Source organism: Apium graveolens, unplaced genomic scaffold (assembly GCF_009905375.1).
Source record: "Apium graveolens cultivar Ventura unplaced genomic scaffold, ASM990537v1 ctg2406, whole genome shotgun sequence".
In the NCBI taxonomy this organism is placed as follows: domain Eukaryota; kingdom Viridiplantae; phylum Streptophyta; class Magnoliopsida; order Apiales; family Apiaceae; genus Apium; species Apium graveolens.
Genome location: NW_027417640.1, coordinates 4,232 through 22,023, shown reverse-complemented (window position 1 = coordinate 22,023; position 17,792 = coordinate 4,232). Strand labels below are relative to the sequence as shown.

Sequence of the window (17,792 nt, the reverse complement as noted above, 5' to 3'; positions counted from 1 at the left end):
TGGTGGCCTTGCTCAAATTTTACAGCAGCTTCTCATATCTAATATGTCAAATCAGGACTACCAGATCATCATGCTATCCTACCAGACAGATCTTGAAGAACAACAGGAAAAAAATATTGATGAGTCTGGTCAGGATGCAAACTGTGATGCATGGCTGGACAAAGAATTTACAATTGAAATGGATGTTGTACTAGCCAAGTTCAGGGAGGAGTATCTAACTATCTTGGGGAATAATGCTAGATCTTTATCCCCATATGGAAGTGTATGATGCAGTGAATGAAGTATATAAAGCTCAAATTAAAGCTTTCCATAACTTTGGAAAAGCACTTCAAATCACTCTAACTGGGCATCAAGATAAGATTATGAGGATGGTCAGGGAAAAGATGGACCAAATCATTCCCTCACAGACAGAGATCAAGAACAAATTCACAACCTTTGCTGATCAAATGTCTAGATATGATCTAAGTGGGGTGGAAACTAGTGTCAAGAATCTGAGAACCTCATTTGTAGCCCTGCATGACCAAGTTCAAAATCATATCACAAACTCCAATGACTCAAGACTGAAGCTGGATCAAATGCACTCTAGCAGATACACTCCTTCAGCCTTGCTCATAAAAAAAATTAAGAAGGTTGTGTAGGATACTTTTGGGCTCTCTACTTCCTCCACATCTCACTCCTCATCAAACATGCACATTCAAGAACTTCAACATCAAGTCTCTTCTCTTCAAACCTCCAACAACTCACTAAATACACAAGTACAAGCTCACACATCTTTGGTGCAGAGTCAACAAACAGACATCAAAACCCTGGTGGATTCTCACAAGCATCTCCAAATGCAGAATTCTGTAGCTTTGGGAGCCATCATGGGGAAGCTCAATATCCCATTGCCCTCTTTACCTGAAGATATAAGGCCAGAATTACCAACTCCCATACTCATGTTTGTTCCCAAGACTAAGGGGGAGACTGAAGCTAGGATTCAACAATCCAAGGATGCTGGTAAATCTAAATCTAAAGAGCCTATCACATCAATTCAACTTGGTCAAAGTTTTTCACAATACAACAATTTCAAGATGTAGGAAAAGACAGACTCATCAAGGCTGCAGAAGGACCAAATCAAGATCAAGAGTTCAGTGAACTTCTTGCAGTCTTGGGGATGTCTCTTCAAAATAACTAAATCACCTACAAAAAAGCATTGGCCAACACTATCAACTCCATTAGGGCAGTGGTTGTGAATGTTAAAAACTACTTGCAGAAAAAGATTGTTGTCAATATTAATGATGGTGGTGTGGACAGATGTCTTCATGTGTCTATCTCAAATCTCAGAATTCTAAGGGCATCTGAACTAGATGTAGTGATTGAAAAGGTACATGTAGTCATCACAGAGGACACCCAGTTACTTCATGAGCTTTAAAATACACAGATAGCAGCTTTTCCTAAAGTCTATCATTATCCAAATAAAGGGGTGGCCTACATCTGTCCAAGAACCAAATAATGCAAATAACTTATTGTTCCCAAAAATTATATCAGATCAAACATGAGGTTGATCATGACTATTCAGTCTGATCTAAAGTACAAAAAAAACAAGAAGGCAGAAAATACGGAGATGATAAGAGTCTTGGACAGGTATCTACTAAATGCTGACACCATGTTCCCAACCACACAATTCAATTTAAAAGATGACAATGATGATGATGAGCAGAAGCATGATGAGTAAAAACCTTTTGGCTTAAATCCAAGTCAATCTTTATAAGCAACTGACAGCAATGATAAGAAGAAGGATGAGATTAAAGGTGATGACAAGAAAAAAGGAGAAGAAAGGAGAAGAAATGAGAAGAAAGAAAAAACAAGATGGCTCAGAACCACAAAAACAATCCTTACCAATCCAAATCAATCAAGCTCAACCCACTAAACCCTTTAGCTCAAACACTCAACAATCCTTCACCTCAAAGCCAAAATTTTTATATAAGCCAACTGCAAACACTCTTCTCAAAATCCTAATCACTACCAGCCAAACTAGCTTTAAGAAAATCACAACCCTAACTTCATATAAACCACCAACCAAGACTCACCTTAAATCTGTTGGGAGAAAAGCAAAGAAACTGCAAGTTACTGAAAATATCTCTGGAATTTCTATGATCAATCTGACTTTCTGCCACTAAACTAGTGCCTCACGGATGACAACGGTTTTTTTTTTAAAAAAACTGTTGTCACTATTTATTTCAGACAAGACTTTTTCATAGAAAACCGTTGGATGTTGCCTCGTACTAGATTTTTTTTCATACCCGATTAAAGAGATAAATTTTTAAAATGATTTTTTAGATGATCCAACCGTACGGATGTTAAGAAATACTTATTTTAGTCACATGAAAAAAGTATTAAAAAATTTCAAATTCATCTCGAATGTCAAGATTAGAAAAATCTGGTAAAAGCACTACTTCCCAACACGGGATTCGTTCCCGATGAACAAGATAAATTTTTTAAATGATTTTTTTGACGATCCAACCGTACGGATGTGAAGATATACTTATTTTAGTCACATGAAAAAAGTATTAAAAAATTTCAAATTCATCTCGAATGTCAGGTTTAGAAAAATCTGGTAAAAGCACTACTTCCCAACATGAAATTCGTTCCCGATGAACAAGATAATTTTTTTTAAATGATTTTTTCAACGATCCAACCGTATGGATGTTAAGATATACTTATTTTAGTCACATGAAAAAAGTATTAAAAAATTTCAAATTCATCTCGAATGTCAGGATTAGAAAAATCTGGTAAAAGCACTTCTTCCCAACACGGGATTCGTTCCCGATGAACAAGATAAATTTTTTAAAAGATTTTTTCACACTTGTTTGTGATGAGGTGGCACCATGTGATTGGTGAAAAAACATTCACTTGGATTGCTGAGTTGGTGTAATAAGAGCAGTTGATTGAATGTATATTTATTATCAGCCATTAGATTAAAAAACGCTGCTACGCTTACACAACAGCTTTTGTTCAAATAAATGTTGTCAATGTTCATCTAAGACAACCTTTTTTCATAAAAAACCGTTGTCTGTAAGTCTGATTCTTGAAATTTCTGAAGTGTTGCTTGTGATGAGATGACACCATGTGATTGGGGAAAAAACATTCACTTGGATTGTTGAGTTGGTGTAATTAGAGCCGTTGATTAAAAGTAGATTTAATATCAGCCGTAATATTTAAAAAAGTTGATCATCTAAGACAACGGTTTTTTTCAAAAAAACTGTTGTCAAAATTTATTTCAGACAAGAATTTTTCATAAAAAACCGTTGGGTGTTGCCTCGTACTAGATTTTTTTCATACCTAATGAAAAAAATAATTTTTTTTAATGATTTTTTAGAGGATCCAACCGTACGGATGTTAAGAAATACTCATTTTAGTTTCATGAAAAAAGTATTAAAAAATTTGAAATTCATCTCGAATGTCAAGATTAGAAAAATCTGGTAAAAGTACCCCTCCCGACAACGAGACTCGTTCCCGATTTACAGGATTAATATTTTAAAATGATTTTTCGACGATCCAACGGTACGGATGTTAAGATATATCGATTTTAGTCATAAGAACAAATTATTAAAAAATTTGAAATTCATTTTGCATGCCAGGATTAGAAAAATTTGGTAAAAGTACCCCTCCCAACAACGAGACTCGTTCCCGATTTACAGGATTAATTTTTTAAAATGATTTTTCGACGATCCAACCGTACGAATGTTAAGATATATCGATTTTAGTTATAAGAATAAATTATTAAAAAATTTGAAATTCATTTTGCATGCCAGGATTAGAAAAATTTGGTAAAAGTACCCCTCCCGACAACGAGACTCGTTCCCGATTTACAGGATTAATTTTTTAAAATGATTTTTCGACGATCGAACCGTACGGATGTTAGGATATATTGATTTTAGTCATAAGAAAAAATTATTAAAAAATTTGAAATTCATTTTGCATGTCATGATTAGAAAAATCTGGTAAAAGTACCCCTCCCGACAACGAGACTCGTTCCCGATTTACAGGATTAATTTTTTAAAATAATTTTTCGACGATCCAACCGTACGGATGTTATGATATATCAATTTATTCATAAGAAAAAATTATTAAAAAATTTGAAATTCATTTTGCATGTCAAGATTAGAAAAATCTGGTAAAAGTACCCCTCCCGACAACGAGACTCGTTCCCGATTTACAGGATTAATTTTTTAAAATGATTTTTCGATGATCCAACCGTACGGATGTTAGGATATATCGATTTTAGTCATAAGAAAAAATTATCAAAAAATTTGAAATGCATTTTGCATGTCAGGATTAGAAAGATCTGGTAAAAGTACCCTCCCGACAACGAGACTCGTTCCCGATTTACATGATTAATTTTTTAAAATGATTTTTCGACGATCCAACCATACGGATGTTAGGATATATCGATTTTAGTCATAAGAACAAATTATTAAAAAATTTGAAATTCATTTTGCATGTCAGGATTAGAAAAATCTGGTAAAAGTACCCCTCCCGACAACGAGACTCGTTCCCGATTTACAGGATTAATTTTTTAAAATAATTTTTCGACGATCCAACCGTACGGATGTTAAGATATATCGATTTTAGTCATAAGAAAAAATTATTAAAAAATTTGAAATTCATTTTGCATGCCAGGATTAGAAAAATTTGGTAAAAGTACCCCTCCCCACAACGAGACTCGTTCCCGATTTACAGGATTAATTTTTTAAAATGATTTTTCAACGATCCAACCGTACGGATGTTAAGATATACTCATTTTATTCACATGAAAAAAGTATTAAAAAATTTGAAATTCATTTTGCATGCCAGGATTAGAAAAATCTGGTAAAAGTACCCCTCCCGACAACGAAACTCGTTCCCGATTTACAGGATTAATTTTTTAAAATGATTTTTCGACGATCCAACCATACGGATGTTAGGATATATCGATTTTAGTCATAAGAAAAAATTATTAAAAAATTTGAAATTCATTTTGCATGCCAGGATTAGAAAAATCTAAAAGTACCCCTCCCGACAACGAGACTCGTTCCCGATTTACAGGATTAATTTTTTAAAATGATTTTTCGACGATCCAACCGTACGGATGTTAAGAAATACTCATTTTAGTCACATGAAAAAAGTATTAAAAAATTTGAAATTCATCTCGAATGTCTGGATTAGAAAAATCTGGTAAAAGTACCCCTCCCGACAACGAGACTCGTTCCCGATTTACAGGATTAATTTTTTAAAAGGATTTTTCGACGATTCAACCGTACGGATGTTAGGATATATCGATTTTAGTCATAAGAAAAAATTATTAAAAAATTTGAAATTCATTTGCATGCCAGGATTAGAAAAATCTGGTAAAAGTACCCCTCCCGACAACGAGACTCGTTCCCGATTTACAGGATTAATTTTTTAAAATGATTTTTCGACGATCCAACCGTACGGATGTTAAGATATATAGATTTTAGTCATAAGAACAAATTATTAAAAAATTTGAAATTCATTTTGCATGCCATGATTAGAAACATCTGGTAAAAGTACCCCTCCCGACAACGAGACTCGTTCCCGATTTACAGGATTAATTTTTTAAAATGATTTTTCTCAGACGTTGTCGTATAAACTATGTACAACATGCTTTTTAAAAATACTGTTGTGTGATTCAACAACGGTTTTTTTCTTGGAAACCGTTATTGACATTGTTTTTAAATAACCTTTTTTGGTTATAAACCGTTGTATGAATTTGGCACTATTTATTTGGTTGATATTACATCCCACAATTGTTTTATATTAAAAACTGTTGTATGACTTTTGTTAAGACAACACATTTTAAATTTCAGACAATTATTTTTAATGCCATATATTTTATTGACTTTGTTAATATATATTCCTTAAACTGTTGATGTTAATATATATTGATTTTATTCACTTAAAAAATATTTTAAAATTTTCAAATATATCTTGCTTGAAATTATAACGAAAATGTAGTGAAAGTGGTAGTTCCTAAAATGGATTTCGTTCCTGCTTAACAAAATAATTTTTTGAAATAATTTTTTTCTAATATCCAACCATATGGATATTAATATATATTTGTTTAAGTGAATTATAAATTAATAAAAATGTTAGATTGAATTTTATTACATTAATATGTAATCTAAAATTTTATGTAATAATTTATAAATTCAAAAAAATATCTTGCATAACTTTACAAGAAGATTCTAGTTGAAGTACTACTTTCTCAAACTAGACACGTTCCTCATTAACAAAATGATTATTTAAATAAATTTTTCGACGATCCAACCATACGGATGTTAAGATATATTAATTTTGATTATCTTCTTATAAAATAAAGTAAAATTAAAAAAATTATAAAATAATACATATAAATAAAAAAATATCTATTTACCCCTATTTCACCTTAAACCCCACTTTTTCATTTTCCCCTTGTTTAAATTTTCATTTCCCCCTTCACCCAAATTTCACTTTTTAGGCCATTTTTTCATTTCATCTCCTCTATTTTTAGTTTGCCCCCAAGTGAAAATTTTATTTCCCCCTTATATCTCCCCCCATTTTGTTAACCCCGTTTATATCTCCTTCTCATCGGTCTCTGCTCTCACCCCTCTATTTTCCCTGTTCTCTCTCTCCCAACTCTCCCTTCTCATCACTGACTCTCTCTCTCCATCTCCCCATTCTTTCTGTCCCAACTCCCCCATTCTCATGGATCTCTCTCTCTCTCTCTCTATCTCCCCATCTTTTGTTCACTCATTTCCCCTTTACATGGTAGTCCATCTCCCTCTCTAAGCTGTAACTCCCTTTCTCTCATGTTCTCTCTGTTTGAACTTCCTATGCGGCCTCTCTTTCCATCACACCATTTGTGTAATTAAAACCTAATTTTTAACACCTCAATTTACTCTAACCTCTCACCTCTCTAAATCCAAACCCAAACCCCAATTCAAATCTTAGAAACTAACCCCTATCTCGAGTTATTCAAAAGCTCGATTTCAAACGCAAACCCTAGTTCGATTTTTGGGTTAAAGGTATACACTTGTCTTATTTTTTTTTTAAATGATTTTATTTTCATTGCCTTGGGTTTTATATTCTTTTCATATATTATTAAAGGAGCTCATATGTTCAATTAATGTATTAGTATTAAAAACCTACTAATTTGTTATGTCATGTAATTTTATACTGCAATTTTTATTTCATCCATTTTGCAGGTGGTCCTATGATATTAATTAATTTTTGATTGCTCACTATGTATGTTTTCTTAGCTGCTGGATAAATTTAAGTTATATGATTGCTCAATTCACATATTTTGTTTCAATAGATTCTTGATTTTTGGATGCTTTTAATATATGATTTGTTCTTATCTTGATTTTATTGCTTTTAATTAATATTTTTTGCTTCAGATTAAATAAATTTTCATGCTGTCTATTCTAAACAAAGTTATATGATTGATTTAAGAAATTATTGGTTTTGCAAGTACTATGATTCAAGAATGCATGTATCTTAACTTTGTTCTATTTTTATCAAACTATTGGTTGTTTGTAGTACCTGGTAAACAAGTTTGAATGGGATGCGGAGAGATTATATAAACTTTGTTGATATGTTTAACCAAGCCCATGTATAGATTGTTGCTAGAGGAGGAAAAAAGTTATCTAGAGTTGCAACTGTTGTAGGGGTATTGTCTCAATAGAAAGGATGATACTTGTTGGAAGCCAACATCCACACCACGAACATAGAAGACAAGATGTGAGTGATGGGTTAGAAGGTGTGGTCGAATCTTGTGATTTGGTGGAGGTCTTTATTAATTGTCTTGTATGAATACAAAATAAAATAGAAGCTTACACAACTCTCGTGTATCAACAACATATACTTTTTTTGCAGGTTGAACTTGACTAACCAAAGATTGCCAAGTTGGTATCGTTGAAGAGTGTATTGAAGATTCTTGTGTGAACTGTACAAAGATAACTGCTAGAAGAAAATGGAGTTTGTAAAAGTGATCATTAGGTTTGAACTTTTTGTTTTAAATTAAACCTGAAGTATTTTATTATTTGCATAAATTGATACATGGAATTGAATTTATGAAGAGAGGAAGTTTTAGTCACGAGGAGCTTAATGTTTTTGTTTCTCTATTGGAATTTGCAGGACAAAACAAGACCCGAGAGCAAAGACCACGAGAATGTCTTGGACAACTGCCAACCACAGGAAAATCAATTATTAATCTTCAAGCCATGGGAATCAAAATTTATGGATGATATGAACCTATTACAGGGGATTCAAAAGCTAAAAATTCATTGGAAAATATAGTTGGATATAGTTGAGCAAAAAAGGTATTTATAGTTGGCATATTAGTGCGTATACTAGAGAAAGCGTCATGTGTGTTTGCACATGTAAATGTCACCTGAATTTCTAAAGAAAGTTAACTCAGATTTTTCATTTTTATATGTTTTAACAAGCAATATAGAGTCCCGAAGTACATGTACTCGAATGGTCTTATTTTTCTTAAGATAGAACTTGGTTATACTTAGTTGGTTTTTAGTTGAAATGGTGTAATGGATGGTTGGTTGATTGCTGGAGTAATGGAGGGTTGGTTGTTTGCTAGTGTAATGGTGATGACTTGGTTGTAATCTCAATGGTTTTTCTTTGGATTTTAAATTTGATGGCATATTAATTTTACAATGTTGCTTTATTTGCTTTGCATTTGGAAACCATTGTCTGAGGGGATTTTAACCCGTAAGTTATCCAGTTAAAACATTGTTATAGTTTGTTTCACACAATAATTTCAAAAACTAAAAGCTTGTAATATTGACTTTCGCACAATACCAAACTGAATAAAAAACCCTTCTCTATAAAACTAATTATGTTCAGACAACACCATTTGTTATAAAAAGAATCATGTCTTAAACACTAACTCAACACATTGTAAACTAAAAGACAAGTGTGAAACTAAATCACACAACACACGAAACAGGACAAATCTTGTATGAGAAGAGTTCCTACAACACAAAACAAAATGCAAGCGTTGTCTGTAGAATTTTACTACAAGAGCTATTTAATTCATTTGTGTTGTGTGTTGATCTGTAGAACAACCATTTGAGGACAATAAGAGTTGTATTACTTGTTTTGTTCTTATATTATTATGGACACACTACACAACCGTTTCCAGAACACTTGACTAATACAGATGTTTACAATATAAGTTACAAGAATGCGTTGTCTATTCTGGATGTAACACAACAGGTTTACTACTCTGGTCGTTGTCTGTGCTCATTCACACAACAGTTTTTTCCCGTTGTCTGATCCATGTAAGAGACGGCGGCTCAATAGTCAACGGTTTTTCAGGGTATCAGATAACGGGCAAAAACCGTTGTGTGAGCCGGTTTTCCTTGTAGTGTTAATTTGATCACATACCAGAATCTTGGAGCAATCTATATAATTTCCCATGTCACGAACGGGGACAACATCCTTGTAGACATGTCGGTAAAGCTTTAATATATTGTGTCCATTATGTGAACCTGATGCGATACAGTATTGACATAGTGCTAAATTACAATTAATGCACTACCTGTTCCGATCATTTTTGCAAAGGTCGTGAACTGAACAAAGATCAAAGAAAGTTTTACTCAGAAACAAATCAAGCCAAGCTGGCTTGCCCTGGAATCTGTGCTCCTCCTGGAAAGGAATTTCTGTCAGGTAAGGCTGCTTTCTAATTAATTAGATAACCAAATTACTGTACATGGCATAAAAATTTACTTGGTAAAGCATAATAACACGAGTTGAGAACATTATATTTTTCCGGTTCTGAATAGAGATTATCGTGGAAATCTAATGAATCTTCTAACAGTAGACTATATATTATATATCAAATTAGTGGAGCGACAGGGAAAGAGAAGGAGCAAGGGTTTATTCAAAAGAACACTATAAAATAAAACTAATGAATATGTAACAGACATATGTCATGGAGTACTATTTTACAGGGCATATCAACTACTAATTTACCAAACAAGCCACTGGTCCTGTATGGTTTACTTTTACTCCCAGTGACTGACTATGTTTTTCTGGTATGGTCCTAATTAGCCTTGATACTGCATCGATTCAAAAATATAAATTAAGATAAATATTAGTACATGAGTCAAAAATGAATTTTAAGTAATCCTGGACAAACCATTTCGAAACTTCAATGAAGCACCAATTACTATTACTACAGACCAGCGGGAGTAAAATTGTTGTAGCACACAGTCAACTAATGAGTAATCCAGCATTACTTCACACAAGTTAAGTGTTTACACATAATCTAGTGATAAATTCAAATATATATGTGTGGAATTTGCTAGGAGAATACTATTTTTTGGAACCTGCCTTTTTACTCAGGATCTAGGCTAGGTAGCTGTATCAATTGTATTATATAAAATTGCTAAAACAATTACAATCATATAAATTTGTTCAGCTACATAAATATCTAGGACAAATTATATATAATTGTAGAAATTATACATTTGTTACTTAGTTTACGTACCTGTTGAATTGATCTTGGATGATGAACACTCATGGCTTCTTTTGTGAACAAATTTTGAAGGAATAGATGGGTTTATTAGAGGATGATAATATGTGCGAATATAATGACTTATTAGCTATAGCTGGACAACGAACATTTGTTAAAAATAATCTTATTACGGATATTAAATAATGAAAATTATTCAATTTGTACTTATTCGAATCATGTTTATTGTAGTATATAAAAAGATAACTTAAAACTTAATATCTCCACAATTTAATTTAGAAAAAGTATTCTATATGTTGACATAATAATCCATAATATTCTAGTATTTATTATATTTAATGTCTATTCAAATATAAATGATTAAATATACAAAGAAAAGGAAAACAGTCACTCAATCAATTTAATTTCAGGACTACCTTGAGTTCTAAAAAAGAATTTCATTTTCCATATCTGTAAACAACGATTTTGTCGGATGCGTTTTTGAGTTAATTAAGCTTGTTTCTTATATGAAACTTATGATTAGTGTGATTTATGGAATTATTTGTGAAATCTTTCTGAAAAATGGACAGAACTAAATCAACGTTAATATCATTTTGATTAGCGTGGTTTGTGTGGCGACCTTCGTTGTCGAGAAATCACTCATATTGACGTTCTTTATTAAAAATTTGTCAAATTTTGTTTTTATATATATATCATCCTTTATATATTAGCTGAAAGATACTCAACAATTTGTTCCAGTGTTTTTGCTATCATATCTTGACTAGCATAAAAATGGACTTTTTACTCAAGCTACAGTTGCAAACATTTTTTGCGTGCATTTCGTAGGATTTCTTTGTACTCAATTGCTTATAGCCTGTTGCAGTGATATTGTGCTTGATTGTGGTGATGGTGACAGTGTGGACTACATAGTTCCAGGTTACGGGGGATATGTCCTCTCCCTGCACTGGCGTTTTCAGGCTGTAATCTTTTTAGATTTACTAATATAAAATAAAGTTTAAAGGAAATAAAAGTCAATTTGTGTTAGGTGAGTACCAAAATTTGATACTTTTATATTTACTTTTGTGCTGCAATAAAATATGGTTTCTCTTATTAATAAAAAGTATAAATTTTAGTTATCTTATGAACCTAATATTTGTTATTTTAGATAATTTAATATTAATTATTATTATTATTATCTTATTATTATTTTATAATTAGTTTAAATATTTTTTTAAATTAAAATTAAATAGACGCTTGGATAAATAATAATTAATAAAAACAAAGTTTAGATAAAATAGAAGTCAATTTGCGTTAGGTAAGTACCAAAATTTGGTACTTTGGTATTTCGTTACTTTTATCTGCCAATAAAAGATGGTTTTACTTATTAATAAAGAGTATATATTGATGTTTTATTGTCGGTTCAAGGAGTTATAATAAAGAGATTTTTGGAACAAATTAGAATTGGAGTATAATTTGATTTGAAATTGAATTTTATGGTCCGCTTGTGCAGTCTATAATGTTTGAGCCATATCGAAATTCTAGAAGTCTGATTTAGACCATTCAATAACCCACAAAAATCCTATGAGAAGAGTTTAAGGCATTTATAGATCCTGGGAGGTAGTTCTGATTGGTCAATAAAAATCGATTTCAATGCTATTTTTGTTGTGTTTTTTCTTAGTTTATTTAAATTATCATGAAAGGTAAAAGGGGGAATATCTCCCTTTCGTACATGAGTAGACTGCTCGTTACGCCCCTTTCTTTTTTTGCGGACCGAATAGACGTGAAAATGCTTTTCCGGGGAGTGCAAGCTATGGCTGGAGTTACAAAACGCACACCTGGCGGTTATAAGTGCACTACAACTACTCAGAAACCATATCAGGACATCCCGGCCAGAGAAAAAAATAGACCAGTTAGTTGATCCATATTGCTTGATGCTTTATTACATTGCTTTTTTATTTTTTATGAGATGACTCATAAACCTTACATATTGGATGGAATTTTATATCGTTGTTTTTTCTCCCCTTCTTTCACCTAATTTTTAGAAGAGAGATAGAGGGGGTAAGAGAGAAGTAGTTGTACAAGGGAGGGGGAGAAGAAGTCATCAACAAAATAAAGAAGATTTCAGTCATTAAAGACATTCAATTGGCTTTATTTTCTCATATCTTTTATTTATTTGTTCTTATGAACATGTATTGTTCATCTTGGGATTGGTTTAAGATATTTATTATGAACTGAACTTATATGGGTTGGGATTTTTATGGAACCCTAGTATGGAAGTGTTGGTATTTGATAAGAATTATATATTGCAATTTGCAGTTTATTCATCAAATGATTTTTATGCTAATACCTGCTATTATTTTATCAACTTTAGTAAGTTAACGAGTTAATTATAACAATGAGACGGTTATAGTTAATTGTCACAAAACTTGAATGGTGCATGATTAAATATATTGATATTAATTTTGTGACGGTATATACATATATTGTTACCTTACATAACCGTGTGAAATTGGTGCTTATTTGTATTCTCGAAGTTAACATAACCGTGTGATTTGGTGCTTATTTGTATTCTCGAAGTTAGATTCGAAACCTATGATCATTGAATTTTAGATTAGTAAACTGTGACCTTGTGTCGGTGCTTTATTGTCGACATGAACATATTATGGGTAAATAATTATCTTAACTCAACTTCGCTCTATTAGAAAGAAAAATGGCGATTTCAATGCCATTCTCACTCAAATCGGATCTAAACTTCTCTTATATGAAATTTATCCGATCTCTTTGCTAATATAATTTAGTTAGTTAATATACTTGTTAATTAATTAGTTATAAAAATCATCACTCCATTATTATGTTCTATTACCAAATTGTTAGGTTGTTAATTATGATTTATAGAAACTTACGGTCCTTAAAGAGCGAAATCTGACTGTATTACTTGTTTGTGATTATTTGTTTGCGATTGTGTACATTTACACTCAATATTTTACACAACAGTAACCCCTAAATCTTAAACCTTTTTCCTTGGGCTATCTATACACCAATGAGTAACTTAAGAGAAAACAATATTTTTCTTTCTCGCGCGGTCTGGTTTCTTAGCTAGTAAGGAGTCCGGAGTTCGGGTAATTTTTTATTTTTCTCTCTTGTAAGTTAAAAATTTAATGACTTATATCTTGGAAGAAATATTATATCTTCCCCCGTTACCGAGATCATGTTGTAGTAAGAATTTCGGGGTTGAGGTAATTTCTTTTTTGAGTTTCTCTCCCTAATTCCAAATTTGAAATATTTGAGTAAATTAGATTTTTTTGTGTTTTTCTTGCCCCAGCCTGTATTACTAGGGAGCCCGATGCTAGAGGCCTTTTGGTTTTCTCTCCTGTTTTTGTGTTTTTCTTGCCCCAGCCTATATTACTAGGGAGCCCGATGCTAGAGGCCTTTTGGTTTTCTCTCCTGATATCCAAAAGTTGAAAATCTTTGATTAACTTAGAAGAAATTTTTTGCTTTCTTTCACTTAGGGCCCGTAGACCTGTAATAGGAATGAGTCCGGAAAGGAGCCCGGAGCTAGGATAATTTTTTTTTTGAGTTTCTCTCCTTATATCCAAAGTTCAAAAACTTTGAGTAATTTGAAAAAAAATATTTTTTCTTGTCCGAGGTACGGGGTCCTGTAGTAATAAGGAACCGGGGACTAGGGGTTTTTTGTTTTGCTTTTCACTCTTTATATCAAAATTTGAATAACTTTGAGTAAACTTAGGGGGGCTGTTGAGTAAACCGGACATAAATCCTGTTTTTTTTTGAATTATTGCCTGTTGCCCGGGCTTATGTGTTTTGATTTGTAGCCTCTGTCTCAGGCTTATAGATTTTCTGATTTTGTGCCTATGGCTCTGGCTTAAAGCCAGGTTTTTGTACTTTAATTTTTTTTTAATAAGATTTTCTGAATTTGAGCCTGAGAAAATCATATATCCAGACAAAGAAGTTGTCAACGTGGTGAGGTATTGCTGTTCTCCAGAAGATTCGTAAAAATCTTTCCATTAAACTAATGGTGAACATGTTTCTGAAATGTGAAGTCATGGCCAAGTCCATGAACATGTACATATTTTAGCATCTTGCAGTTGCGAGATTAGCACTTTAAAAATTCTGCCATGCTTTTATAATTCATTCTTCAGTATTTTTGCTTGTGATTGTTGTTGTGCTGAAAAAGTGCATTTTCGAGTTTGTGTTGCAGGTTAACAAAATCCCTATAACCTTTCCCTGAATGGCCTTTGCTTGAAGAGTTATCAGATGGATTATTTGCGATATTTCAACTTGAGTGCTAGTTATCAGATGGATTATTGAAGTTCTTGAAAGTTTGAGTAGCTGTCGTTCTCTTTTATTTTTTGGCATTTCATCTTCCCCGGATTTTGAATTCGAGGGCACTTAATGAAGCTTCAGAAAAGCTTACGGCTTCAGGTAAAATTCTTCAGCAGAAATTTAAAATTGTAGTCTGTCTGGAGTGAAGTTTTCAGCTCATATTCCTGGCCAAAATACTGCATCAGAAAAGATAAATTTGCATAGATGCTTCCGGCGTACGTGTTCCAGCTTTGACAAATATTAGAATGCTGCAGCAGTTTTGAATCAGGTCTGGTGGAGTTCTGGATTCATTCTCGGCTCTGGAGCTCATAGCAGATAGTTGACGGTTTAATATGAGCTGAGTTGGTCCTCTGATTTCTGAACTTGGGGATTACTTTGAAGTTGTTAAACAGCTTAACAATGCTATCAGAATCTTCGGGATTTTCAAAATAAGAAACTTTATTTGTAGACCTCACCTATGCAGACACAGTCTAAAGGTTCAATGTAGCCACACCGACAACTAACAGAACACCTTGTCAACTAAAGAGAGCAGATTGAGATCTCAGATTGTGGAGGCAGAAGAAAATCGTAATAGTTTAATTATGACTTTCAACTTCATAATATACAATTTTGAGCCGGCATTCCAGGTCAATAAAATTCATTTTATCTTTCGAGGCACAAATCCATATTATTCCTATTTTTTTCAGCTCCTTGCATATTACTTTGTTGTAGAAGATTAGGCTCATATTATTCATGCCATATAATACTCTATTGATTATTTGGCCTTGCCTGGTCATTCATGACAATTTTTAGGGATCAGCATGAAGCGCTTCAAGACTTGTCAAGTTCCCATGAAATCAGCATCTCACTGAAGGTTCTTGAAGCCGCCATCATTAAATAAACATTGATAATCCGCCGGCAATATCAGAAAGAATAAAGAAAGAACTGATCCTTGAAGTGATCAGTTCCGTTGCTACCCAAGGAGCTCAAGAAAAACATAATTCTGGACAGAAAACTTGTCATTGCATATATGCATATTGTGTTTCAGCAGAGAGAGTTCCGATGCAGCTGATTGGCTGAATTAATATAGCCTAGTGAGTACTTGAGAGCAGCATGAATGAGCCGATTGATGTTGTTTGAAACTTCGAAAAAGTCAGCATAGTAGGTTTTATGGCAAAGCCTGGTCTTTGAGTTTTATAAACGGGAAAATAAATTGACAAGTCATGAACTATTCCTTTCTTATTCGATAGGTCCTGAACAAAAAATTTCGCAAACTGGGTCCTTAAACGTTTCCAATCGTTTGAATCGAGTCCTTCCGTTAAGTAGAATCTGACAGACGTAAATCAAGCTTACGTGACATTCCCTTCTAACATGCACCATGTGATTTGTACGGAAATTTAAAACAAATGAAATTAAACTGTAATTAAAGTTAAAAAACAAAGCACATGTCCTAAACATGACTTTTAAACTGTACTACTACACCAAAATATTTCTGAAAATAATCCCAAGAAAATTGTTGTAGTATTATACTAGCATATAACTCGTGCGATGCATGGACTGATTATAACATTTGTAATTTTATTATTTTATATCAAAATAATTTAAGAAAAATAATAAGTATGTATTATTGAGATTAATGAAGTTAAAATATTTACATATTATTTTATATGTATTATATTATTGAAAAATTCAAAATTTAAATAGTTAAAATCTTAATAAGTATTTCTACTACGACCTCCGCTTTACTGTGCGGATGCAGTGCCTATATGAAAGTGGTAGTGAATAGCAGTGGTGTATTTGAATGATATGATATTGTTTTTCTTAATACTGATTTTTTTTTCTTGATTTATTAATTATTTTGTTATATTATAATTTGAATTACTGAAATTAATCTTGAAAATGTTTTGTTCCTATAAAAGAGGTAAAATAGAAGTCGAGTGTGATTAGAAATTAAGTTGGATAATAATTCATAAGAATATATAGTTATATTAGATACATGGTTTATCTTTTTTAATTAAATTATAATTGTTTAATCTTTGTTTTGTAAGGTGTTAACTGATTTTTTAAGAAAGTGTGAATTACCTAACCAAATTATCCCCTAGTTTGCTTATAATTTAAATAATAAATCTTAATAAGTCTTTCTAATACGGCCTCCGCTTTACTTGCGGATGCGGTAAGGCCTATATGAAAGTGGTAATTTTTTCTTGATTTATTAATTATTTTTTTATATTATAATTTGAATTACTAAAATTAATCTTGAAAGTGTTGGTTTCCCTATAAAAGAGATAAGATAGAAGTTGAGTGTGATTAGAAATTAAGTTGGATAATAATTCATAAGAATATGTAGTTATATTAAATATATGGTTTATTTTTTCTAATTAAATTATAATTGTTTAAACTTTATTTTGGAAGGTGAGAAAAGACTTTTTAGGAAGATGTGAACCAACCAACCAAATTATCATATGTTTTGCTTATAATAGTATAGTATAGATCTGACATGAATATATGCATATAGTAAAATTAAAGAACCTTCGGTCGAACCAGCTGAGGAGATATGAGAGGTATGTCACACCCGATCTAATCCGATCCGATTCGGAAAAAAACTCGAAAAACCCGATCTGGAAAAAAGCCCGGCAACGTGCCTCATTTTTTCTTGAAAATCCGGCCCGACCCGAAATCTGAAAATCCAGATAAAAGGACGGATAAAAGTCTGGATTTAAAAAGGCTTGTATAGAAGCCCGGTTTGTCCCGGATTAATAAAAATCCAATTTTTTTATTACTAGTTTGCAAGTCTGAAGTTTCTCAGTCCCATTAGTAATGTTGCTAAGGCCAATAACAGTTTCTGTTATCCTTTATTTTTAATAAGCCGCCAAGACCACAACAACATTAGTGAATTACAGTAGCTTCAAAATTAAAAACCTAATACGACGGGTTTGCCTGATGTAATGAATATTTGGAAATATGTATATCTTGATTTATC

At 32.4% G+C, this 17,792-nt stretch overlaps 1 long non-coding RNA gene across 5 annotated transcripts; it reads left to right on the top strand.

Annotated features, from left to right (window-relative positions):
• Nucleotides 1-6,585: 6,585 nt before the first annotated feature.
• Nucleotides 6,586-8,701, top strand: LOC141700485 (uncharacterized). Of its 5 annotated transcripts, XR_012566374.1 has the most exons (4): nt 6,586-7,046; nt 7,561-7,809; nt 7,897-8,019; nt 8,158-8,701. It is a non-coding gene; the product is annotated as an uncharacterized LOC141700485 (long non-coding RNA). The 5 variants fall into 5 exon arrangements; XR_012566371.1 differs by lacking the exon at nt 7,561-7,809 and having other exon boundaries at nt 6,595-7,046; XR_012566372.1 differs by lacking the exon at nt 6,586-7,046 and having other exon boundaries at nt 7,196-7,809.
• Nucleotides 8,702-17,792: the final 9,091 nt, after the last annotated feature.